This window comes from Mirounga angustirostris, unplaced genomic scaffold, assembly GCF_029215605.1.
Source record: "Mirounga angustirostris isolate CCGP_5_RB_7025 unplaced genomic scaffold, mMirAng1.0.hap1 SCAF_9, whole genome shotgun sequence".
Taxonomy (NCBI): Eukaryota; Metazoa; Chordata; class Mammalia; order Carnivora; family Phocidae; genus Mirounga; species Mirounga angustirostris.
In genome coordinates, this window is record NW_026991717.1 from 1,780,483 (window position 1) to 1,805,712 (window position 25,230).

General features: G+C 55.1%; 1 protein-coding gene across 2 annotated transcripts in view; it reads right to left on the bottom strand.

Annotated features, from left to right (window-relative positions):
- The window catches only part of CTXND1 (cortexin domain containing 1), a 51,443-nt gene extending 40,821 nt beyond the window's left edge, over positions 1 to 10,622 (bottom strand). For both annotated transcript variants that reach the window (XM_064569779.1, XM_064569778.1), the window contains exon 1: positions 10,492 to 10,622. The gene's annotated coding sequence lies outside the window, so the exon portion shown is untranslated. The remainder of the gene's footprint in view (positions 1 to 10,491) is intronic.
- Between the last annotated feature and the right edge of the window lie 14,608 nt (positions 10,623 to 25,230).

Consider the following 25,230-nt stretch of genomic DNA (forward strand, 5'->3'; position numbering starts at 1 on the left):
TGCCTGCGCTAGCAGCTGACTGTGTCACTGGGCTACACGGGAAAGTCAAGAGCCTGGACCCGTTGATCTGCGGCCACGTGAACCACGGCTCCCAACGGCCAATCCTCGGACTTCCCTCAACCGCCTCCCCCTCACTCGGGAGGGACGCCGTGCAGAGTGTGCCTGCCCCGCCGCCCGGGACGGCTGTGGGTCAGCGCGGCCAGCGAGGCCGGGCCCGGGAGCCTGAGGGTGGCCTCTGCGGCCTGGTTGTGGGAGCTGAGGTCAGACTGGGCCAGGGAATGCTACAAGACACGTGACCGGCCAGGCACTTCTTGTGCCCACTGTCACCTTGGCAAGCTCTCCGGAGCAGGCCCAGGGGCGCTGAAAGGCAGCCTGTGTAGCCACTAGGGGGTGAGTGAGGAGGGCTGCAGGTGGGTGGCACGCTGCTCTGGCAGAGTCCCCAGGATGGGGGACAGCGGCTGCAGCATATGCCCCAGGCCAAAGGCCAGGCTATTTGGCATTATCGTCTTCCTTCTTTCCCGCAAAAGTCCAGATGGAAAGGCGTCTCTCCCCTTGCCCCCCACGTGTGGATAGTGCCTCCCAGCTGAGCTCCAGGACAAGGTGGCCCACAGTCTCCAACGGAGCTTAGCTCGGCGTCTGTGGAGCAGGGAACGTGGAGGAGCATCTCTGACAAGCGGGCGGAGCGCTGGGTCTGCAGGCCCGCGATGCTCTGCGCCGTCCGGAGAGCAGGAGGGCGTGGGGCCCTGGGGGCGTCCACCACCAGGCACCGGGCCCAGCCATCCCCACCCCTCAGCCACCTCTGGGTGCCTCTGCGCAGAGCCTGCCACGTGGTCCCTGGCTGGTGTCCTGTCCTCGTCACCGAGGGTGTGGGAGACGAGAGGGGCCATCCAGCCCCCGGTTATTAACGGCCCTTCCCTGTTTAGAGTCCTTGGAAGTGTCAGCTTATTTTCTGCTGAACTGAAAGCAATCTTCGCATATTCTGCTAACGCTTTCTTTCCTCTGAGCCCAGCAAGCAAATGAAAAGATGAGACCCGAGAACTGATGGGCAATGGCCATGCTCAGGACAGTGGGGGATACACTGGTGAAGGAGGTGTCGAAATCATAGATGCTCCAATCATCCTTTTATTCTTCCCGATAAACGCGACCATCAGGAGGGGCAGCCTGCACAGGGTGGACCGTGGGAGGCTGGGCCAGCAGATGCCGCCTCTCAGCTAAGACTGATCAGGCCCCTACACTTGCAGATCCACAACCCCATGTGTCTTCTAGCAGCTTCCACGGACAGGGAGAGCGGGTAAGCGTGGAGAGCAGGGTTCGGAATCCCAGCCCAAATCCTGTTTACCAGCAGTGCAGCTTGGGCGGTTTATTTAACCTGTGGCTCAGTTTGCCCACGGGCAGGACAGGGGTGATGAGCACACCGGCCTCCCCGAGGGGTGAGGGCCTGCCGTCCCAGAGAGCACAGAGGGGCTAACAGCCTGCCAGCCGGGCCGGAGGGTGAGCCAGCTCCAAGCTCGGGCACTCCCGGCTCCGAACTCACCTGCTCTCCTGCAGATCTGCAGACGCTGGCCTTGAGCGTGAAGGACCAGACTTTCCCAGGAGACAAGGTCTGACCATATGCGAAAACAGCGGCCCCAGGGGCCAGCAGGTCTGTTCAGGGTCAGGTCCACACACGACTAACGGCCGGGCCCCTGCTTCTTCTGCACGCACCCGCCCTCCCTCTTCCCGCACCTTCCCCTTTAAAACCCTCCGGCTCTGCCTGGACACGAAGATGGTCTTTGAGAGCATTGTGTGGAAGACCCTCGCCGACACCTGTGGGCCAGGCCCGGGCATCAAGGCCCCTCGAGGCTCTGACCCCACCCAGCCTCCTGCTGCCTGTGGGATCGTGTGTTCCCCTCAAGACTGAAATACAAGCCGCCCTGAGCAGGCTGTTGTGATTTACTCAGAAACCCCCATCGCTGCTTCTGAACCTGGAGGGTGACTGGGCTCAGCCGGGTGCCTCTCACGGGAGGCTTTGTCCCAGGGACGTGGAGGCTCAAGGGTGGCAGAGGGTCCCGACAGAGCCCAGCCTCGGCTGCAGAGGGCAGAAGCGTCACCACCATCCCCATTTTACCTGTCGAGGTGGCCACAGCCCCAGCTCAGGTGGAGGAGCCCTGGATGCCACCCGCTGTAGGGTGAGCGTTGAGGACTCTGTCGGCGCGCTTAAAACTACCCGAGGCGGGCACCTGGGTGGCTCAGTTGGTTAAGCGACTGCCTTCGGCTCAGGTCATGATCCTGGAGTCCCGGGATCGAGTCCCGCATCGGGCTCCCTGCTCGGCGGGGGGTCTGTTTCTCCCTCTGACCCTCTTCCCTCTTGTGCTGTCTTTCATTCTCTCTCTCAAATAAATAAATAAACTCTTAGAAAAAAAAAAAAAAAAACACCCGAGGCCCTGCGCCTTCTTCCAGATTCCCTCCCGCCGCCTGCTCTACCTGAAACTCCACGCACCGGCCCCCCCGCGTCAGCGCTGCCCCCCGTCCGAAGCCCTCGGCACGCTCCCAGCCCCCAGGCCACCGCCGAGCCCCCTGTGCTCATGACCACCATCACGGGGCTTCATCCTCGCGGAGTCCACCGAGGCGGCCGAGCAGGTAGACGGCAGCATGCGCGGCGGGGAGAAGCTGCAGGAAGCGCGAGAAGGCTCGTCGCGTGCCTGGCGTCGTAGGTAGGTGATATTTTCATTTTTCAGTATTTCCCGAAACTTCTACAAAGTCCATCTATAACTTGAATCATCAGAAAAATATTTTGCTGGGAAGAGTACACTTTAAAAATAGATGGCAAGCGTTTCTTGCCCTGAATCCAAAGCCCTCGGCTATTAAGCTATTCAAATCTTTGTCCTCCAAAGAAGCACCTTGTCTCTAATTCCAAAGTCCACTCTCCATAAAGGGGACAAAAATACCTCATGATGGATCAAAGGCGGACAGAAAGAACCTTTCTGCAGCACAGGTAGAAACTGGAGCAATCCTAGGCTTCTAGTAGCGAGCAGTGAGTGTTAAAAGATGCAGTCGCATCATGCCTAGAAGCGGGTTTCTTTCCATCCCCGGGGGTCGCCGTGTGTCCTTCTGTGATTCCGCAGGGCCGGCTCGGACAGGACAGCGAGGCTTTGGCCGCTGAGTCATGACTCTTGTGGCAAACAGGGAAGGAAGAACTGCCGGGAAGCCCGTCGGGGGGGTTAACGTGCGTCTCTCTGGAGCCTCGCGGAAGAACGGGGCTCCTGGCTCGGCTGCTGGCGGGGGGCCTTCCAGGGCTGCGTCCTTTAAACCAGGCAAGTGTGCAGACCGCGCTCCTCTCTCCAGGCAGGGCTGGTCATCCCCGAACTTCGGCTTCTCGAGTTCAGTGTGCCTCATCAGGTCGGACCGAGCTTGTTCAAGAATGTGCACGGCCAGGGGCGCCTGGGTGGCTCAGTTGGTTAAGCGACTGCCTTCGGCTCAGGTCATGATCTTAGAGTCCCGGCATCGAGTCCCGCATCGGGCTCCCTGCTCGGCAGGGGGTCTGCTTCTCCCTCTGACCCTCCCCCCTCTCATGTGCTCTCTCTCATTCTCTCTCTCTCAAATAAATAAATAAAATCTTTAAAAAAAAAAAAAAAAAAAAGAATGTGCACGGCCAGCTCTGGGCTGGGCAAGTCTGGGTCCGGGCTGCCGGGCAGGCTTCTGAATGTGCCCTTTGTAATGAGCTTCCGGAGCCTTCCTGCGGCCGAAGGTCTGCTCTGTCATCAGATCCGGGCTCCACACACGCTTCTCCAGACCTGCTGTGTGACCACACGGCGCTCAGGAGTTTTATATATTCTCTGCAAGCTCTTCCCACAATTTAGGGGTCAGCACTCATATGTCCATTTGCCTGGGAGAACTTGGAGCTCGGAGCAGTGGGGGGTGGTTCTCGGTGGTCCCATGGCTGTAAGCGGCGGGGTCAAGATCTGGATCCAGAGGCCCTCGTGTTCCCTTGGGAGAGTAGGTCGAGTGTTCTGTAATCCGTGACTTCGACCAGCCGAGGCAGTGATTACTGGGTCACCGTCTCTCCCACCTTCCACCGTCCAGCCCCATTCCACATGTGGGAAGACCTTTCCTTAAACTGTCCCTCACCCCCCACCACCTCTGCTTCTGAGACGCCTCCAAGTTCTCTCCTTGGAGTCACAGGTGGGGGAACACCTGCTCTGAAGGGGGGTGGCCGTGGGGGTGGGTGGGGTGCATTGGGAAGAGGGAAGTCAACTCTGGACAGCGGTCTGGCCCCTGAGACCGTGTAAATCCACTCTCCCCACGTGAATGTAGACACCCAGGAACTAAGGAGCATTCTCAGAAATCAGACACGTTGCTGAACACAAAGACAACTGCAGGAGAGCTAGATGTCACTGGGCATGCATACTGATGAACAGTAATGTCCTTGCTCCTCTGGAGACGTGGCCTCTGGGAAAAGGCAGGATTTTCAAAGTTCAGTTTACCAAAAGTGGTGACATTTCTCTATTCTTCTGTGGACGCTGAGAAAGAATGTAGCAGCATTTTACACGGGATGCAGGGAAGGGGGACACTCGCGGTGACTGCCCCTGGGACCGGGGTCACATGCTGGGGGTTGAGTCCAGATGTTTATTTGTCCAGCCCACTGGCCCCCTGAAGGGCGCCTCTCTCAAGCATCGGTTAGTAAGAGAGGGAACAGACTACTTCCAACAGGAGAGGAGAGTCATTTTGGAGGCTGAATGGCCATATTATTGAGCCACACTATTGATGGAGGTCCCTTCCAGGGACCTGGTGCTATGGCTGTCCCCAGGCTGTCCCCAGGCATGGGCCTTCACTGCCGTGCCAGCCTGGACAGCACCCTGTCAACTACAAACAGGCCAAGTTCAAGTCCCATTCCGTCAGCTGTTGTTATGGAACTTACTGGTGGTCCCTGCCCCCCATATTCATACGCTCAAGTCCTAACCCCGGCATCTCAGAACGTGACTGTATTTGGAGAAGTTTCCAAATGTGTTTGGTCTTTTACTTTTTTTTTTTTTTTTAAGTAGGCTCCATATCCAGCGTAGGGCCCCACGGTGGGGCTCGAACTCAGGACCCTGTGATGGAGACCTGAGCTGAGATCAAGAGCCGGACGCTTCACCGACGGAGCCCCCCAGACACCCCTGGAGAAGGGTCTTTTGAAGAGGTGATTAGGGTAAAATGAAGTCAGATGGGTGGGCCCTAACCTCATATGACTGACGGGGGTCCATGTAAGAAGAGGAGATGAGGACGCACACATGCACAGAGGGGGGACCATGTGAGGACGGGGGAGGAGAGACCAAGGGGAGGGGCCGCAGAAGAAACCAGCCCTGCCAACACCTCGATCCTGGACTTATCGCTTCCAGGAACGTCAGAAGGTACGTCCCTGTGTGTCAGCCCCCCAGTCCGGGGCAGCCCCGGAGGCTAATACAGCGTCCTGGTTGTACGAGCTACACCTGGGGCAGCACGGACGGGGCCCCCGAGGCCCAGCAGCGGCACGGCATCGGGATCCCCTGCAGGTGCACGACACACAGTCTGCCCTCTGTCTTGGTGAGTGTGGGGGCTGGGCTGCATGCAGGCAGTCCGTGTCAATGCCACTGTGGCTAGCGGAGGGGCACAGGGGAAAGGTGAGGGGGCTGTCACCTTCCCCCTCACTGCCTCATTGTCTACAGTCCCAACTCGATGCCATTTCATGAGCCGACCCCAGGTAATTGTTGAGAAGGATTCTGAGGCCCCATTCCGGCTCTGTGGGAAAGAATGTCATGATGGATGAGCAGAGTCTGCTCTGGGCAAGGGAAGGAGGCGTGACAGATGTGTGCCATAAATCTGCAGTCTTCTAGAACACAGGGAGCTCCACCCGAGCCAAGGAGAAATCAGGGTGGCCAGAGGGAGCTGGGTATGATTTCAAGGCCAAACAGCCCCAGGCCGCTGTGGCCCACCAATGCCGCCCACCGGACGGCAAACAGAGGTCATCATGACCACTACCTCTGGTTAACTCATCGTGGCCGCCTGAGCATGAAAACATACATCCTTATTCATGTCCGTGGAAGGAACTGTGGTTCAGTCCCCACCGCCCCCGGCCTGGATTGCAGGAGGGGTGGCATGCCCCTTTCTGACCCTGTTGCAATCTGCAGGGTGAACTCCAGGGTGTCTGTCATCACACCATCCCAAGGACATGGATGAAATGCCATTTTGGGGTCCATGAGTTCCATGGGGCCAAGGGACTAGGAGATGGATCTTTTAGAAGAAGGACAGACGGCCGAGGGCTCGGCCTCCCTCCCTGGGGCATGCATACACTGAGCAGGCTGCAGTGCGGTCCAGGGGTCAAGGGCATTGCCTCCCAGAGTGGTGCTGCGCTTCTTCCCCTCCTCCCTCTTTCCTCCCTCTCTCCTTCCCTCCTCCCTTCCTCTCTTCTCTTTCCTTCCTTCCTTCCTTCCTTCCTTCCTTCCTTCCTTCCTTCCTTCCTTTATTGGTTGGGGAGGGGCAGAAGGAGAGAGAATCTTAAGCAGACTCCACACCCAGCACAGAGCCTGACTCGGGACTCGATCTGACAACCCTGAGATCATGACCTGAACCAAAATCAAGAGTTGGATGCTTAACCAACTGAGCCACACGGGCGCCCCTGGGTTGCCTTGCTTTATATTAAGCAAAGACAAATTATGGAGTAGAACAAAACAAATTTTTAATTGAAAAATAAAGAATTTTTTTAAAATTTAAAACATAAAAATAGAGTGTAGCCCTATAAACCGAACATGAAATGTGTGCCTTGAGACCCTTTACTGAGGCCCCAGGGGCACATTCCTTTTGGGGTCATTAGTGGCTTTCAGCGGGAAAGTGGAAGGAGCTCTAGTCTAAGTGGGAACGTGCCAGGTCCGTTCCTCCCTCGGTCTGCACCTGTCCTTGCCATCGGGATGGTAAAAACGTGAAGGTCAAGGTGACGGTGTGGGCCCTGAGGAGAGGGCGGGGGAGGCACCTGTGCTGTTTTCAGACTGGACCGTAAGCGAGAGGCAAGAACAGTCCTGGGCGGCGTCCGGGCAGGACAGGACTGCAGGGGTGAGGCGGAGCCACGAGCACACTCAGGGGGGCTCCTGCTCGCGCAAGCCCCTCTGTGCCACAGGGGCCCCACGGAAGCGAGTGGCTCAGGGGGAGAGCGGAGGCTGGGGATTCTGGGATTAGGAATCCCAACCTCATCTCCTCCCTGGAGGACAGTGTCCTTCTACGCTTCCCTTGAAATAAGTTCCCCGAGGGGGCTCTGCCTGGAAGGGCTTGAAACATCCGTGACCTTGGGGGCGCAGCAAGGACCCCTCCAGAAATGTCCAGCCATCAGGGCACGTGTTCAAGAGCACACGGAGGAATCTCCACTGAGCGCTGATGTCCATGGTGGAGACAGGGCAGACTGGAAGGGAAGGTTCACGGGACTTCCTTTATAAAGCACCTGCTACGTCCTCAACAACGATTCCCACAACAACCCAGCAAAGAAGGCAACGGCGTCCCAAGTTCCCAAACGGGAAGACTGAGTCTCAGACGGAGTTAGAAGCTTCCGTGCAACAACCAGCCATGACAGAGACCAATTACAGAGGGACCTCGCCTGCGGCCTCTGTACGCACTAGCTGATTTCATTTCACCCTCACAAAGTGCAACGGGCCATCCCAGCTAAGGGCAAGCACCCTTTTGTGTGCTGCCTGTGGACTCTCAATCAGGGATGCCCTCCTCCCGGGACAGGTGCAGCACTGTGAGAAGAACCCAGGCTTCAGGACCAGAGGAGCCCCGTTGGGAATGCCAGCTCTCCTCCCCTGAGAGGACCTTGGGTAAGTTGTGCTGCCCCTGTGCTCCCGGGAGAACAGGGATAAGAACTGCCCCCTGGGAATTAGATGGCAGCATGCCAACAGCGCTTAGCATGCGGTGAGTATCCACAAGTGAAACTGACTCTCAGATGCCAGTTCTCCTGGGTTTTGCAAATGAGAGACTGATGCTCAAAAGGCAACCTGCTTACAGTCACCGGACCAAGGCAGAGCCCAGAGCAAATGCTGACCTGTCGACTGCAAGCGTCAGGATTCTTTCTTCCCTGCCAACACCCCGGAGAACGGACGTTCGCGGGGTGATCCTGAGTCGTCAGGAAATGTCTGGATGCCCGTGAGCCAGCTCTCTGATTGTAGGAAGCACCTAATGCACTTCAGGAATACTTCCTTCCAAAACCATTGAAACAGTTGAAAATGTTGTCACTTCCAATGTACATGGGAACCTCAGTCATGTCAAGAATTTCCGGACGTGGACCCGTTCCAGAGCCTTTGACGCCAAAATTCATTCATTATGGTCTTCCTTCATACCAGAAGTTATTAGAAGCATTAGCCTCAGAGTCTTGGAACCTTGTCAATTTTATGAGCACTGTTCTTTTTTTTTTTTTTTTAAGATTTTTTATTTATTTTTTAGAGAGCGAGCGAGAGAGAAACAGCATGAGAGGGGAGAGGGTCAGAGGGAGAAGCAGGCTCCCCACCGAGCCGGGAGCCCAATGTGGGACTCGATCCCAGGACCCTGGGATCACGACCTGAGCCGAAGGCAGACGCTTAACCATCTGAGCCACCCAGGCGCCCCAATGAGCACTGTTCTGTCTAGCGTGGCTGGACAGGAGAATTTAAGGACGTTGTCCTTGATACCAGTTCCACCATTTTCCACTTCAATCATGGAAACACGGTTGAATTTGAGAGATACTGTGCACAAACCACCTTAGCAGCTTTTGAGTCTGTGCTATGATAGTGTAATCCGGTTGTGTAAATATTTGTCGGAGAAAGATTAACTAGCAAGGCAGTTAATGGCTGCCTCCCTCATTAGCCCAGGAAGGAAATAAACTGGAAAGATGAGCCGTTCTCTATATCACAGCTTACAAGCAGTCACTAAGCATCTAGACAAACTACTTTTCTTCCAAGCTAATTCAGGTTCATACTATTGAAAAAAAAAAAAAGTCTTTATTTCACCATAACCTTGTTCCATGTAAATTTTCATTTTAAATATCTAACGGCCAGAGGTTTGCTACAATTTTCCAAACTCATTTGACTTCAGAGACACCTTATACTTCATGCATTCATTGCTGCGTGTTGTTCATAAATAATAAATACAGCCGAAAAGAAGTGATTGGGGGAATTAATCGTTCAAGACAGGAGCATATTAATGCAAACATTACACTGAATAAATGAACAGCCTACCTTCAATTTCTCTTTTGGATAAATGTGAAGTTACCAGTTTCAGAGCCGTTTTCCAGAGTAAGTGTTTGCTCACACAACTTCCCTCTTAGCGGGTCCTCAAAGCTGGTCTTATGCTGAGCCATCCCTGAAAATGGAACCTTCACCCAACTCCAATTTGTAAGTCACATCTAAGGCCTTGGATGTTCTGCTTTATGATGGCCTAAGCCCTCTCTGCAGGTTTTCGAGGACAACACATCAGGTTAGTACAATTCCTCTCAAGGGGAGCCTTCAGGAGGCAGAAGGACACGCAGAGGACTTGAGCCCCCCAGCCCCTGGGCATAGACCCCCTAATCTACTGGACACAGATGTGACATAAAAGAGTAAGACTGCATCGCACTGCCAAGCCAGATACTCTGGTCCTCTGTCTGGACTCCAGGGAGGCTGGGAGCGACCCACCTAAGGGTTGAGCTGATGCAGACTTGGACTGGAGCAGAACCTTTCCCAACGAGGCCTGCTTGGGGGACTTATGTCTGGGTGGGAAGCCCCATTGTGACCTTACTGAGAATCTAGTGAGAAGGTACCTCCCCGTGGTCCTTCCTGACAGTCTTTACCTTCCAGAACATTCCCTGTGGGCACTAGAGACTCTCTTACAGAATTCAGTTCCATAATGCATTCCCCAAAATACCTCCCGGAGGCATTCTCCACACTGATACGGGGGAAAGATTTGGAAGATGGCCTTAGGCTTTTCGCTGCAGATCAGGACGAAATCCGACTGAGACTTGACGTTTTAAAAAAGCTGCCACCGACAGAACTTTTCCGAGAAGTTCCATCAGTTGTGACCTTCGTCAGCTACACTGAGCAAGATCTATTCCCGGTGACTCTCAGCCCCAAGCAGGGACCGGATTTCAGGCACAGAACTTGGCGAGAAGGAATCTGCAACTCTGCTTCGGTTTCACGCACACTCCCTCCCGCCCCCCGCCCGGGACAGAGGGCCTAGGACCCCCGTGCTGTTCGGTCCGGGTCGGGGGACGCCGGGCACCGCGGGGGCGCCCCGCTCCCGAGCCCCGAGCCCCGAGCCCGCCGCTCCACCGGCGGCCGCGGCTCCCCCGCACCGCGCCCCGGGCCGCCCTGCCCGCGACCGCCGCGCGCCCCGGGCGCAGAGGCCGAGCGAGGGGGCCCGGGCCCCGGCGGCGGCGCGCGGCTGGACCCCGGCGGGCGCACCCGCGCTCGCGGCCGCCGGGCTGGCTCCGGGGCCCGGCCGGACGCCCCGGCTCACGGCGCGGACGCCGCTGCGGCGGGTCCCCGGCCCCGCGCTCCTTACCTGGCCAGGCCGTCCCGTGCGCTCGCGGGCCCCGGCCGGCGGGGCGCCCGCTGCGGGGCTGGGGCGCGGGGCTCGGCGGGCGGCGGCGGCTGCGTCAGCGCCCGGGCGGAGCGGGCGAGCCCGGCCCGGCGGCCGACGGGGGCGGGGAGCGGAGTCGCGGCCGCCCCGGCGTATTAAAGGCGAGGCAGCTGGAGGCCGTGCAAGCGGAAACGCAGGGCGAAACTTCACCCGCGGCCGGCGCGGGGAGGGGGCGCCGGGGGGGCGGGGAGGGGGCGCGGGGAGGGGGCGGAGGGCTCCAAGTGGGGGGGGCGTCGAGGGGATGGTGCGGGGGGTGGCAGGCGGCGGGCAGGGGGCGGGAGGGAGGGGGCGCGGGGGGGTTGGCAGGCGGCGGGCAGGGGGCGCGGGAAGGGGGCGCGGGGAGGGGGCGGAGGGCTCCAGGCGGGGTGGGGGCGTCGAGGGGATGGTGCAGGGAGGGGGCGCGGGGGGTGACAGGCGGCGGGCAGTGGGCGCGGGGAGGGGGCGCGGGCAGTGGGCGCGGGGAGGGGGCGTCGAGGGGAGGGGGCGGAGGGCTCCAGGCGGGGAGGGGGCGCGGGGGGGGGGCGTGGGAGGGGGTGGTGCAGAGAGGGGGCGGTGCAGGGAGGGGGCGCCCGGCGCGGGGAGCGGGCGAAGGGGCGCGGGGAGGGGGCGGCGGGTCCCTGGCAGGTGCGCCGCGGAGCCCGGCGCCTTTGACCGCTCCTCCAACGCGCTGCCTTCAGAGGTTCGCTCGGCGGGGACGCCCGGTGCGCCCGGCAGCGTCTGCCCGCATTAGGCTTCACAGCGAGAAGAATGTGTCCGTCAAAGTTGGGATGGAGACTCGGGCAGGTTTGCAAAGTCCGGTCAATGCAATTAGACAAGAGAAGAAAAATGGTGTGATAACCTCAGGTTGTGTCTTTGTAAAGCCAAATCTTTTTTTTTGCCTTTTTTAAAATTGGAAAGCAGGGAAAACGATTGCTATTTGCAGTGCATGGGATGGTCCAGCTGGAAAATCCAAACTGCAGATCGAAATAGTAGACTTTTCAATGAACTGGTCCGTGTCAGACGGACATACCAGATTAGCAGGGTTCTTGGGCGCTTGCTAACCTTGCACATGGAAATGGAGAATCCCATCCTCACTAATGGCAAAACCATAAATAGCTGGGAATATAAACGTGTAAGGGAATATGGTCTACTTTGTAAGAAAAAAAAGAAAGAAAACACCTGCTCTTTACTGGGGGACTCAAGAAACTTGAATCTATTAGGACACAATCCTTATGCTTGGACAAGAAGTGAACATAGTAACCCTACCACGTGGTCTTAGTAAATTCAATACAATCCCCTTCCAGTTCCAAGTAGAATTTTCTTTTCAACTTGAGGTAATGATTCTAGGTCTCATGTGGAAGTATATAGACAGAACGGTCAACAGAAAGGTTGATAAAGAAGAGTAGGAGGGACACCAGGGATGAGATCATGAAAGAACGTGCCCGCATGAATGAATAAATAAAACAGAGCGACTCAGGGCTTACTGTTCAAGGAAGAGCTTCACATGCACAAATGTCTGTGGAACCTCACAACCCTGTGAGGCAGATCCCCGTCTTGCTGTCACTTTCAGGTAAGGAAATGCAGGCCCCGAGGGTAAATCTCCTCCATGAGGTCACACAGCTATAGCAGTGGAGGGTCTGGGCCTCCAGAGCCAGACATCCGTGCCAACCCTCCATCACACGGCACCGCCCTTCTCACAAAGCAGCAGTAATTAAAACAGCATGTTCCTGGCCCAGGGATGAGTTCAGTGCAGAAGGGTGAAGAGACCAAAGTCGGCAGTACATGAGAAATTGTGGCGTTTATGGTGGCACTTCAAGTGGATAGAATGGTTGAATTTTTCAAAAAACAATATTGGCATGAGTAGACCGTAATTAGAGGGGACTGACTCTCTACCTAGCTCTCTAGAGCAAAATAAATTCCAAAATCCATTGAATAGTCAATGCAAAAAAGTGAAGCCAAAAAAATAATAAGATGAATATATAGGTGAGTGTCTGTCACAAAGCTGGGATTGTGAGAACCTTTCTAAATATATCACAAAACCATAAAGGAGAAAACTAATAGATGGGATTATAAAATATATAAACAAATGTCTTTATTGAAAAAATATACAAGCAGAGTTAAAAAGTGACAAACTGAAAAAAAATATTCGCTGTCTATATGACATGGGATTGCTAAGTTCAGCCAATGAAAATACAAACACCCAGTTAAATTTGAATTTCAGGTAAACAACAAATAATATTTTAGTATAAGAATGTCCCATTCATTGTTTATCTGAGAGTCAAGTTTAACTGGATGTCCTGTATTTTATCTGGTACCCCTAATATTATAGAAACATTTGAAGGTAGAAAATTCATAAAGGTTTCTTATAATCAGTACAAAATATGACCATCCTAATAGAAAAAGGAATAAAAGAGATGCAGGCAACTCACAAAAGAAGAAATGCTAATGTCCAAATAATAGAACAAAACAACCATCCTGCTGCCAATAAGAAACTCGGAAAGCTGTACTTTTTACCTACTAGACCGCAAATTTTAAGATCTTGACAAAGTTCGCGGCTGGTGTGGAGTTCGGGGGAAATAGGCATTGTCTCTCACTGTTGATGAAAATGTCAATTAGCACAATGTTTCCAGAAAGCAGTTTGAGAACAAAGATGTAATTGAGTACTTTATGTGCTTAGCAATAAACCAAACAAATCCACTTTTAAGAATTTACCGAAGAGATAATTTTACAAGTGAACAAAATCCGAAGAGATGATTTTACAAGTGAACAAAATGCATAAATTTTACAATTTTAAATTTTTGTTCAAAATGCATAAACAACTTTGCGTAAAAATATATAATAGTGAAAAGTTGGTAACAACCTAAATGTCCGTACGTAGGAGAGAGGTTAATTAGATAGTAATAACACGGCTTGAGACTTTACTGTGATTCAGGCACTGTTCTAAGCACCTCCTGTGTACTCAACTGTCTAATCCTCAAAAACAGAACGAAGTAAAACAGACCCGTCCCACGCCCCCACGCCCCACCTCCCCTGAGTGGGAAGGTACTGTGAGCGGCTCCATCTTACAGAAGGGAAAACAGAACAGAGAGGGGAGGCAACTTCCCCAAGGGCCCACAGCTGGGAAGTGGGGGATGGGGACTTAAACGGAGCAGTTGACATTCAGGGACCAGTGTCAGCTCCCATGCTCTGTTGTGTACTTAATGGGATCTCCGGGATGGCATGCCAGAATGACTCCATCCATAGGATGGAAGACGATACGGTCCCTAAAAATGACAACATGGCTCTGTACATGTTGGCACAGAAAATGTTCATGACACAGTGTTAAGTGAAAAAGGAAGTTTCCAAAAACACATTGCTATAGATTAAATGTCTGTGTCCCCCCCAAATTCCTATGTTGAAACCTAATCCACCATGGGAGGGTATTAAAAGGTAAGGCCTCTCGGAGGCCCCCAGTTTATGGGATTTTTTTGTATCAGCCATAGTATGATCCCATGTATGTAAAATCGAAAATACTTGTATTTGGCTACATATAGGCACAGAGATAAGTCTGGATGAATAACCACTAATATAGTAACAGGTTTTCTTTCTGACTGAGGGGAGTTCGGGTGGTTTTTTACTTTCTTCTTCTTTTTTTTTTTTTTTAAAGATTTTATTTATTTATTTGACAGAGAGACACAGTGAGAGAGAGGGAACACAAGCAGGGGGAGTGGGAGAGGGAGAAGCAGGCTTCCCGCTGAGCAGGGAGCCCAATGCGGGGCTCGATCCCAGGACCCTGGGATCATGACCTGATCTGAAGGCAGATGCTTAACAACTGAGCCACCCAGGCACCCTACTTTCTTTTTGATATTTTTCCAAATGACTCAGGTTTTTAAATTATGAACATGTATCATTGAAATGTCCGGGAGGGGGAGAACCTCAGAAAACAAAGTCTTCCCATTTTATGATTCAGTCCTTTAGGATCTTGATGTTCTAGGCTTTTCCCAAGCTTGTTGTCTCTCCCTCTGAATTCTGGGAGCTCAGATCCCTGGCTGAGGACTCAGTTCTCTGCCCGTAAATCCCAGGCACCCCTCCGGCACCTCCCGCCTGCCCCTAGCTGAGTGAGGAGGACGGTGCACTGGACCCTGGACCTCTCGGGTCAAGTCTAGGTGCTGTCACAAAGGACACTGAGAGCCCGGGGAAGTGCTGTCCCCTTGCTGGGCCCTGGTGTCTCAGCTTTACAATGAGATGTACAAGCTAGGGTTACCGTTGCAGAGGATAGAAACCCAAGCGAAGCTAGCTTGAGAAATAAGGCATATTCCCTGGAAGGATCAGAGACGCCAGGAGTCCAAGCAGAGTAGGACCACCTGGGCCGGCTAAGGCCCGAGCTGCGCGTGAGCCCCCAGAGCGGCTGGGAACACGGATCGGGGCTTCGCTCTCTGCCCCCTGCCTCTGCTTCTCTCTGGGCATCTGTCTTGCTCTCCTCTTTCATTCAACACCGGCTTCCATTCCTCCTCACTCTACAGATTCACGCCAGCCTCCCGAGCTTTATGGAACAGCTTCGGTCACCCAAAGAGATTCATTCTCTTGGTGCTTAGTCTTAAAATTTCCGAGTCAGGGCTTCATTAACTCAGCTGGGTGCTGATGTCCGTGCAGTGCATCCATCGTGGATGGGCTGTGGCTCGGCTCCAGGTCAGCAATCCCGTTTGGGACCCAGGCTGAAGAAGCGGTTTCTATAAGGAGCGTTTTGGTCCTAGTGGCAGAGAGAAAGCGAGGACCGCAAACTTGGGCTCTGCCAGACAAAGTCACACGGCCGAGCCCGGTGTCAGTGGGGAGGAAGCCTGCGCTCCCCCAGAGCAGCGGTACCGCCCCCCACAGCCAGCTTGTGGTGGCAGGGGGACAGGGTCGTAGCAGAATACGGCATTGGCCACCCCAGCCACTGGATGACATGGGTGGCGGTGCCGTCTCCATCCAAGGAAGAAGACGTGGGAACATCAAGCAGACAACTGCAGCCATCCTGACCCGAGCGGTCCTTACGATAGGGCCGCGTGATGCCGGACGTGGGCTAAGTGGTCCCTGGGGGCAGTTGGGGTGCATGGGAAGGGGTGCTGGGCTCAGAGTCAGACAAGCCCTGAGTTCACGTTTTTGCTCCGCCACCCACTGGATACGGAACCAGGGCCGAAACACAGCGTGTGGGGTCTTCTCCTTTGGGACACAGAGGACGGTCCTCACAGGGCAGTGACCGAGGCCAACGCGGCATAAAATGGGCGCCACAGAGCAGAGGGTCTCACGGGGGGCTCAGCCCTACTGTTAACCCTTGCAAAGAGAACGTGGCCCACCTGCTCTGCTGGGAGCAGAGCAGCGCAGGGCCCCTGAAAGGGGGGTCCGACTGCTGTCTGAGTTTTTAACTGCGGACCCTCCTCTCTCCCCTTGAAACTTCAAAACAGGTTGGTTTCAACAGAATTAGTCAAGCGTCACCCACATGCACCTGATTTGGGTGGATCTTGAGCACTGGGAGCCAGGTAATGGGGGAGCCTGCTTTCTCTGTGATGGGGACGGAAAGTAGGGCGCACCAACCCTACCTTGTCTGTCTGCTCTTCCCTGCCTGGAGCCGTCACCAGGGGAACCAGCTGGTACCCCAGCTGTGTCATCGGGGGCCCAGAATCTGTCCCCGGGGGCTCCCAGCACACTGATGGGTGTTCATGCCTCGGTCAGCGGGCGACACGCATCTCTGACCACATCACAAAGCAGGCATGTAGCCTCCCGACCCCCAATCCCTGCTGAGGGTCCAGGGATTCCTTTATTTCAGTGGTGGAATTCGCAAGGGGACAGGTAGGCAAAAAGTATTTCCAGACCTCTGGCTCTAACCCAGCATGGGAAGGATTATGGGTGAAAGCGGTGCATTTTCTGTCTGAGGAGATGTTCAGCAAGACGGCAGACGGCCCTGGTTTACAAGAGCCAATTTGAAATTTTCAAGCATTTATTTGCAAGTCGCTTCTTAAGCCACTGGTAGCTTGAAATCACCCGTAATGTTTTGAGCTCTGCGCCGGGGAGGCCACGTCCTGGAGAGCGGCCCGCGGCTTGAGCTCTGGCGAGGCTGGGGAAGGCCGAGCTGGTCAGTCTCCAGGGCAGGTTCCTGGGTCCAGTCCCCCACGCCTTCTCTTGAGCCCCCCAGGGGAGCACGCGGAGAGGCCAGCTCTACAGAGTGTAGGGAGGTGTTGGCAGCGAGTGCCAACTCCTCCTCGAGCCTGCAGTCATTTTGTAAAGTTTTTATTTATTTATGTTTTTAAGAGAGAGAGCGTGCGCCAGTCGGGGGGGTGTTGGGGGAGGAGGAGGGGCAGAGGCAGAGGGAGAGAGAGAATCTCAGGCAGACTCCTTGCTCAGCACGGAGCCCGACGGGGGGCTCCATCCCAGGACCCTGAGATCATGACCTGAGCCGAAGTCGCTTAACCCACAGAGCCCCCCAGTTGCCCCCTATCCTGCCATCATTTTTAAGGCTCTTTCTCTGACTCTCCGTTTACAATTCCTGCTTAATGAACTTGTCCGATTTATAAAATACATGAATGAACATTTCGACCACTCCACCAAACAGCGGCCAGAACTATCCCTTTAAAACCTACTACTGCTTTGCACAGAAATCTCCAGTGGTTTTCCATTTCACTCAGAGTGAAATCCAAGGTCTTTTGATGACTGACAAGAACCAGGAAATCAGCTGGTCCCTCTTCGGCCTCCTTTCCAACCCCCACCCGTCATACTTCTCCAGCCCCGACATTCCCGGTCATTCCTGCCCCTGGGTCTTTGCACTTTCTGCTCTTTCTGCTGAGACTGTTCTTCCCCCAGAGATGGACAAGATTAGCTCTCTCTCTCTCTCCTTCCTTGGCTTGAACATCAGGTAACTTCCGTGATCATTCTGTGCAAAAGAGAAACTGTCCCTTTGACTCTGTCTTCACCTCCATGGCCAGAGTGAGCGCTTACTGGGATGTTTGTGGTATCTCTCCACTAGAGTCCCCGTCCATGCGGGCAGAGCTTTGTTTGGTTCGATCCTGTGTCTTTAAGGATTGGCCCAAGTTGAAGACACGGATGCTCAGATGGTTGCCTGGTGCAGGGGAGCCTGCTGCCTCAGCTGGGTGTGCGGGGCGCGGGGCGCTGCCTCCCAAGAGGGTCTGCTGGTGAGAGCACTGCTGTGAGCTTCTACCTGATTGGCCGTGTCCCAGCCCAGGGCTGGGCTCATTGCCTTGGACACCCAGGAAGAGGAGACCCCCAAAGACCCTCAGAAAAGCCCTCAGGGGCCGGTTCAGGAAGCAGGTTGGACAGAACGCACTGGGCAGGGTTCTGCACACGACCTGGGGCCAGCCCCTCTCTCTTCCTGGCCTCCTTCTCTCCAGCGGGTCAGGGCGTGTGGTGCTCTGAGCTTCCTGTCTGCTCTGGCATTCCCCGTTCCATCCCTGGATGGGCCAGAGAGGCAGCTTTTGAGGGAAAGCTTTTTGGAAAATCCCCAGCTGTTGGCTGTTGTCTGCATCGTGGTGCTGTTGATGCTTGTGTTCTGGGCTCCCTGCCCCTGCCGGATGACACAGCACGGCTGTCGGTCAGCTCATCCTTCTCCCCTGCTCACCCTGCACCTCAGGGCCCGGACCTCCAGGCTGATTTTTGCTCTCGGTGAGCTGGGAAGGCAGCGGGGGTGGGGGCGTGCAGACTTTAGTGACAGCCCATCCCTCCTCTTTGCATTTTGGGGAGGGCTGAGGGATGACCTAGTGCTAAAGGAAGAGGCTCAAGGGAAGGACGTGGTGTCTGTTCGCTGGACCAGCTCGGGGTGTCCAGAGCCTGTTCTCACACAGCATCCGTTCTGCTAACCCCGCTTACAGGCCGGGCAGAGCAGGTAGGAAGTGATGCAGACAGGGAAACTGCGGACAGAGAGGTTAAACCCTTGGTCCAGAGTCCCAAAACGTCAGGCCCAAATCCCAGAACTAGAAACCAAGTCACCCAAGTCTTTGTCCAGTGCAGTTTCTGCCATGTCCAATTGTCTCCTCTGGCACATGGTCACGCTCTTGAAATTGGCATCGTCACTGTGTGGCCAAGTGGTACCAGAGCCCGTGGTCTGTGGCTGAGCCAGACTCTCTGGGCTGTAGGGCCCGGCATCTTTGCTTCACGTGGTCCCAGGTGATCTGAGTGCTGTCAGCCCTGTGGGGGCTGAGCTCCCTGGGCTCTGCATCATTCAGCACAAGAGTGCCCACCCGATCCCTGGGCCCCTCGCCTCCTCTGTCAGCCCAGAATGGGGGACAGTGTATAGAGTGGGGGTCCGCTGAGAGGTACTGTTGAGATGGACCTGCTACAGGGAAGGTCAGGTTCAAGTTGGTGATGCCCCACAGGAGCCATGATGCAGAACCCAGGTCTACTGTGGACCCTCTGTTCCGTTCTTGCCGGAGTCTGGAGTTACTCCTCCTCCTTTGGTAACTGGCCTCCCCACCTCAACCTGGTCTCCTGGACCCTCTCTTGGAGTGGGACCGATCTTCCAGCTTCCCTTCAGAGACAAACCTGCTTTTAAGGGGCTTCCTCTGATCCTCTGGGCAAGCAGAAGAAAGTGACAAATGGCAGGGGGTGGGGGGAGTGGTAGTTTCTGGAACTCACAGAGCTCTCACTGATCCTTGGTCCTGATCCTTGCTCTGTGGTTCCTGACTCTCCTCCCAGTGGGTCAGGGCGGATGTTTCCCTGAATGCCCTGCCTGCTTAGAAACCCACGGTCCCCTGGAGAACCATAAGGAACTTCGGCTCCAAGAAGGACTATTTGCCTTTTCACTCCTTGTGCATCTGTCTCCCCTGGAGAACCGTAAGGAACCCCCGTTCTGAGAAGGACCATTTGCCTGCTCATCCTTGCGCACCTGTCTCCCCTGAGGGCTGGGTACAAGGGCACAGCTCCAGTCACTGCTGGCGTCTCCCCAAATCCCCTTGCTCCAGCTCCAAACCACAGCATCGTCTACCAGATGGATGCAGTTCTAATTCAAGCAAGCTATGTCCCCGTGAAGGCACCACCAGAGGGAAGAGAGGCAAAGCTGGGAGATAAGACTTTTAAAAAGTTTTGGATCTGGGACAGGAAGGGAGAGAGACCGCAATGAAATCTCAGGTCACTCAATCTCCGTCTGTGATCTGTTCTTGTCTTATCCCCTAAGGCTCATGAATTTGTCATTGAAAGGGGTCATTTAGACAGTGGCAGGGTGAGAGCTCAGGTATCCTTTACTGTGATTCCCACCGCCTTGCTGATGTCCCTTGGAACAGCCTGCCTCAAGAGAGCCTGGCTGCCCCGAGTGCAGAGTAATGACGCGCCACCTCTGGCCGCGGAAGAGGGAGGGGCCCCGTTGCCTTGTATCTGCTCTTCCGTCATCCTGTGCCTGGGAATTCCACATTCTCCACAAGGCCACGCAGGATGACATGTATTTATCTCATTTTCTCTTTTGTCCTCCCTATCCACACACGCATTTGACCCCCTCCCTGCACTCATGGAACAAGTGTCCCTTGCTTTTCCATTGTGGAGTCAGTGAATGAGGGAGACGGGGTCCCTGCTCTTGTGGAATTTACAATCCAGTGGGTTAGAGTGACATTAAAGGAACATTCACACAATATCCTGTTACAATTGTGTTAAGTGTCATGACAAGTGAGGGCAGGGCACGGTGAGAAGAGAGTGAATCTGGGCAGTGCGGAGGCTCCCTGGAGGAAGTGACACTCAGGCTGAGGTTTATAGCAAAAGCAGGGGCGCAAAAGGCAGGAGAACGGAAAGCAGACCAAGATGGCCATATGTGCAAAAGGCCCTGAAGTAATATGGAATTCGATGTAGAGGAGGAACTGAAAGAGGGCAGAGGTAGGGGTGGGCATGGCAGGAAACGAAGCCAGAATGGTGAGCAGAGGTTGAATGTGAATGACCTTGGAGGCCTCCATAAGGATTTCCAAAAGCAATGCGTGGCCTGAGAATGGTTTTCAGGAGGGAGGGAGTTGGTCAGATTTGCATCTTAAAGTAGCATGGGGAGAAGGTCACCAGGTGGACAGAGTGCCCATCTGGAGGCACAAGATGATGGGCCTGAACAGGGCAGTGGTGGGGACAGATGACACAGAGGGAGGACTTCCAGATTTGTTTGAGGGTAAAGCCAACAGGCCTCGGCAGTAAGCTAGTTTTAGGGGTCTTCAGAGAGGGGCCTGTGCGGAACAATGCTCAGGATGTTAGAATGAGCAATTGGGCAAAGGTAGGGCAGGGGCTGGAGGGTGCGGCATTTGCTGAGGGGAAAACAGATTTGGGGGGCACTAGATCATCAGTTCAGACTTAATATGTCAAGTCTGACATGTGTGTGGATGTTCGAGTGGAGATTTTACAGATAAAGTTAGATACACGGCCTCCAGCTCAGGAGAGAAGGTGAAATTGGGGGAATATTTGGGTAGTAGAAGTCATGCACCAGCTGGGATTGCCTGGAAGGAAGCAGAGACTGGGAGGACGGAGGACTCACCCTGGGGATACCAGCATTTAGATACTGGGAAGAGGAGGATGGCCAGCTAAGGAGATGGGAATGGAGTCACAGAGGGTGTTATGGAGCCTCTGGGAAAAAGTGGCTTCTAGACCAAAGGAGGCTCCTTCCAGAAGGAAGTCAACATTGAAAGCTGAGAAACCATGTCCAGGAGGGCTGAAAAGCAAGCCTGGGACTTAGCCGTGTCAAGGTTTGGGGTAACCTTCCTGAGACCAGATGTGGCAGAGGGCATGGAAGGAACTCAGACTGGAACTGGCCGAGGAGCAAGCAGGAGGAGATGAGATGGGGAGACTAAGGTCAGACAACTTGTGAGGAGAGAAGAAGGTAGGGGAGCACGTGGGGTCAGGAAAAGTGTTTTTTGTTGTTGCTTGACTTTGTTGTTGCTTTTTGTTTTTTTCCAGAGTGAAATGACTTGAGCAATTTGGATGCTGATAGGACAGATCCAGCAGAGAGAGAGAGGCTGATGTGGATAATGGCTGATGCTAGAGCCCTGAGAAGGCTGAAGGTGGGGTCCAGGAGGAGGGCTGACCTCTACTGGGAGACAGGTGCTCCCCTATCACGTCAAGTGGAAAGGTGCAGCCTGGCCGCAGATAAAGGCAACTTTGTGAATGCCACCGAGGGGTGCAGGCCGCCAAAGAGGATGTGTCACAGTCTTTGCTGCCCTGGAGACTGTGAAGGTCACTGGTGGCATTGCAAGGGACCTGGTGCCATTTCCATGGAGGTTCTGGGCCCGTGGAGCAGGACCTCAGGTCCTACCTCCTTGACGGGCAGGGAGGCAAGTGCATCCCTGGGAATGTTGTAAAAACAGCAGGAGGGCCACTGGGACCACTGGGACCGCTGGAGCTGCTGGGGCATGGTGACACCGAGCAAGATGCAAGCCCCTTTCTGCTCCCGCTGTGTCCCTGCCCCCACTTGCCCCACGGCCTGCACGCCCTGGGGCTCCAGGGAGCTCGTTGTCGTGGGCACTGGGCCATATGGTAGAAAGCAGGATGAATTTCCCCACACGGCTGAGCCAGCTCAGCATGTTTTCCATTCAAGCGGAGGAACACAGCTGTCTCCTTCCCAAGGCCGTGGGAACAAGTCGCACAACCCATGTTTAACCCTCGTGAGTGGGCACAGGGTGCTCTAGCCCACACACTATCTGTCATTCAGAAAAACACCCACTAAACTCTCCCAACGGTGCCCATAGATGGGAAGCCGACTGTCCCTGGTTTGACGGTGTTTAGGGGCCAGCCGGGGAGGCAGACACATGATCAACTCATGTTTAACAGCCGAGCATCGAATTCTGGACAGCCAAGAAGACAGAGCGCAAGGCAGGGCATTACCAGCTCCTGGACGCGTCTCCAGCGACCTCTCTCCAGCCCTGCCCCTGCCTTTGAAGGCGTCTCCGCTTGCCATCTGCGTGCCGCACTCGCTACTCACTTTGCTGAGTCTGGCTTCCCGTTCACGATGCTCCGGAAAGCTCCATGAGGCTCGCCGAGGGTGGTGATAACTCTGAAGGCCTCTAGATGAGATGGGCCCATTTGCAAAATTTCTTCCTCCCTCCTTGTGTCGTCTTTCCTCGCCTGATGTCGGCATTCAGCTCAGTCCCCGTGCCCTCGGTCCTGGTCTGCTCAGGCTGCTGTACAAAATGCCACAGGCGGGGGGCTTAAAGGACAGGCCTGATCTGTTGCAGTGAAGGAGGCTGGAAGTCCAAGATGGGCCTCCGCTGAGGACCTCTTCCTGGCTTCAGGCTGCCACCTTCCCGCCGCGCCCTTTGGCGGGAGGGGACTGGCCACGGATCTCTCAGGAAGAGTTTTAGGCTTTTCTACAAATCCTACGCTGAATAAGGAATTTGGATCCAGAATATGTAAAGAACTCTCACAACTCACAATAAAAGGACAAACAACCCAATTAAAGAATGGACAACAGATTTCTCCAAAGATAATATTTCAGATGGGCGATAAGCACAAGGAAAGATGCTTAGCATCATCAGTCATTGGGGAAATGCAAATCCAAATGACGATGGGACGAGGCCCTACACCCCCTAGGATGTCTCCAGTGAAAAGGAGACGGTGAGGAGCGTCGGCGAGGACGTGGAGAAATCAGAGCCCTCACGTGCTGTGGGTGGGAAAGTAAAACCGTGTGTTTACTTTGATGAACAATTGTGCAGTTCCTCCCAATGTTGAACCTACGAGTAACATGCAGTGAGGAATTCCACTCCTGAGAGCGCGGAAAACACGGGACCATGCAAAAAGTTGTGCAAGAACATTCGGAACAGTGTTGTGAGTACTGGTCAGAAAAACAGAAACAACCACAGGATGATGACACAGGGCCAGCCATGAGAAGGAAGGCGTTCCCAATGCACGCTGCAACACACGTGAATGCTGGAAACGTCATGCCGCACAAACAAAGCAGGAATCCCTTTACCAGAAAGATCCAGAGGAGGCAGATCTGTGGAGACAGGAGTAGATGAGTAGTTTCCAGAAGCTGGGGGAACGGGGGAGCTGGGAGTGGCTGCTGACAGGGGTGGGATTTCTCTCCGGGGTAATGAGAATATACTTAAATACGGTGATGGAGTACAACTCTGTGAATACGAACACTGAATTTTATACTTTAAAGAAAAAGCAGTGCTGTGGTGGGTGAATTCCATGATATAGAGACAAACAGAAACCGTGAGCAAGACGGCGTGGCTGGCACAGTGTGGGGTGGGATCGGGGATGGTCCCAGAGGACTGGGGTGCACGGGGTGCGCATGGAGTGCTGGAAGGTCCCAAGGATGCGGGTGACGCGGGAGAGTCGTGCCCTGGCCAGCTGGTCTTGGCTGGGACACGTAGAGTGGATTTGGGATGGGAGGAGGTGCAGAACATCCTGCAGGTGACCAAGGAGATGTGTTTGCGGGAAGCCGGGCTGAGGTTCGAGCAGCATTTGTGTTCAGGGAGGAGAATAACTTCCCAGACTCTGCCTTAGAACCATCTGCTGTGTGCCCAGCTGGAAAGGCCCCCCGGGCACTGAAAACTGACTCACCCTCTCGGTCCTCATGGTCCTGGAGACGAGCCACCATTCCCCCGCTCTCTAGTGCGCACCATCTGGGTGGCGTCCTGGCTCACGGCCCTTCTCCCTGGAGAACCATCCCAGGGGTCTGTGGATCCACGACCAGCCCTGGCCACCAGCGGATTGGTGTGCGGTCCCCATTGAACCCCACTGGAGCGTCTGGGACTTTGGGACTCAGACAGACACAGGCGGGGTCTGTCCATGGCAGTGACTCTGCCCTTCCTGAGGCCTGGAAGGTCGGCTGCCCCATGGACGCTGTGAACTGCCTCCGGCCCCGTCTCCTCCTCTGTACCCCTTTATGCTCCGTGGGCTAGAGAGGTTTCAGAAGTGCCACCCACCAGACTTCTCTCCACGACACAGTGGGTGCAGGTAAGCTCCGTGTGGCCTGTGGGACACGCTCCGTCACCAAAAAGGTCCGGTCTCAGGGACCAAGGCCCAAGGAGTTGGCTTTGCCTTCAGTGAAGACATCTGTGACAAAGCACATTTCTGGAAGATCTGTCAAGTTCTGTTGCTAAGACTCTCCCTCTGCCCTGGGAAGCGTCAGGGCGAGACCGCCTCACCAAGGAAGGGACTTGGGGCGGGGAGAGGGCATTGTGACGAGGTGCCTCTGTGTCCATCACGGACACGCGGGGAGGACTTTCCCCACCACGGAGATGCGCCTCAGACCCCCTCCGTGCAGAGCCTGCTGCCCCTGAGGGACCAGCTCGGGGGCTGAGACCCGTCAGGTCCGCAGCCCAGGTCTCCCCCAAAGATCACGCACCCCGGTCCATCCAGCGTCTGCTTCTGGGGAACCCACGTCCAGCACGCGGCAGGTGGACACGAGCTGCCGAACTTCTGTCCCACTGGCGTCTGTGCGGCTGTAGGGGGATGGGCACCCCCGTGACCCACGTTCCTCCCACCCAGTGCGGTGCACTTGGCCCAGCCACGGGGACCACCCACCGCCCGTGGGGAGCAGGAGAGGGCGGAGGGAGGTCCCCTTTCTCAGGACTCGGGGGCCTGTGCAGGCCACGGACCCCCCCGGCGAGCATGAGAGCCTTATATCCGTGCACCCGAGCGGTTCCAGTGCATTTTCAAACACATGAGCTTATGTGGTCATTTCTTGGCCAGTTTTGTTTGTAGCAGGGTTTTTAGTGATTGTTACCTACAGTGAAGCACAAGTTTGCCGCGGTC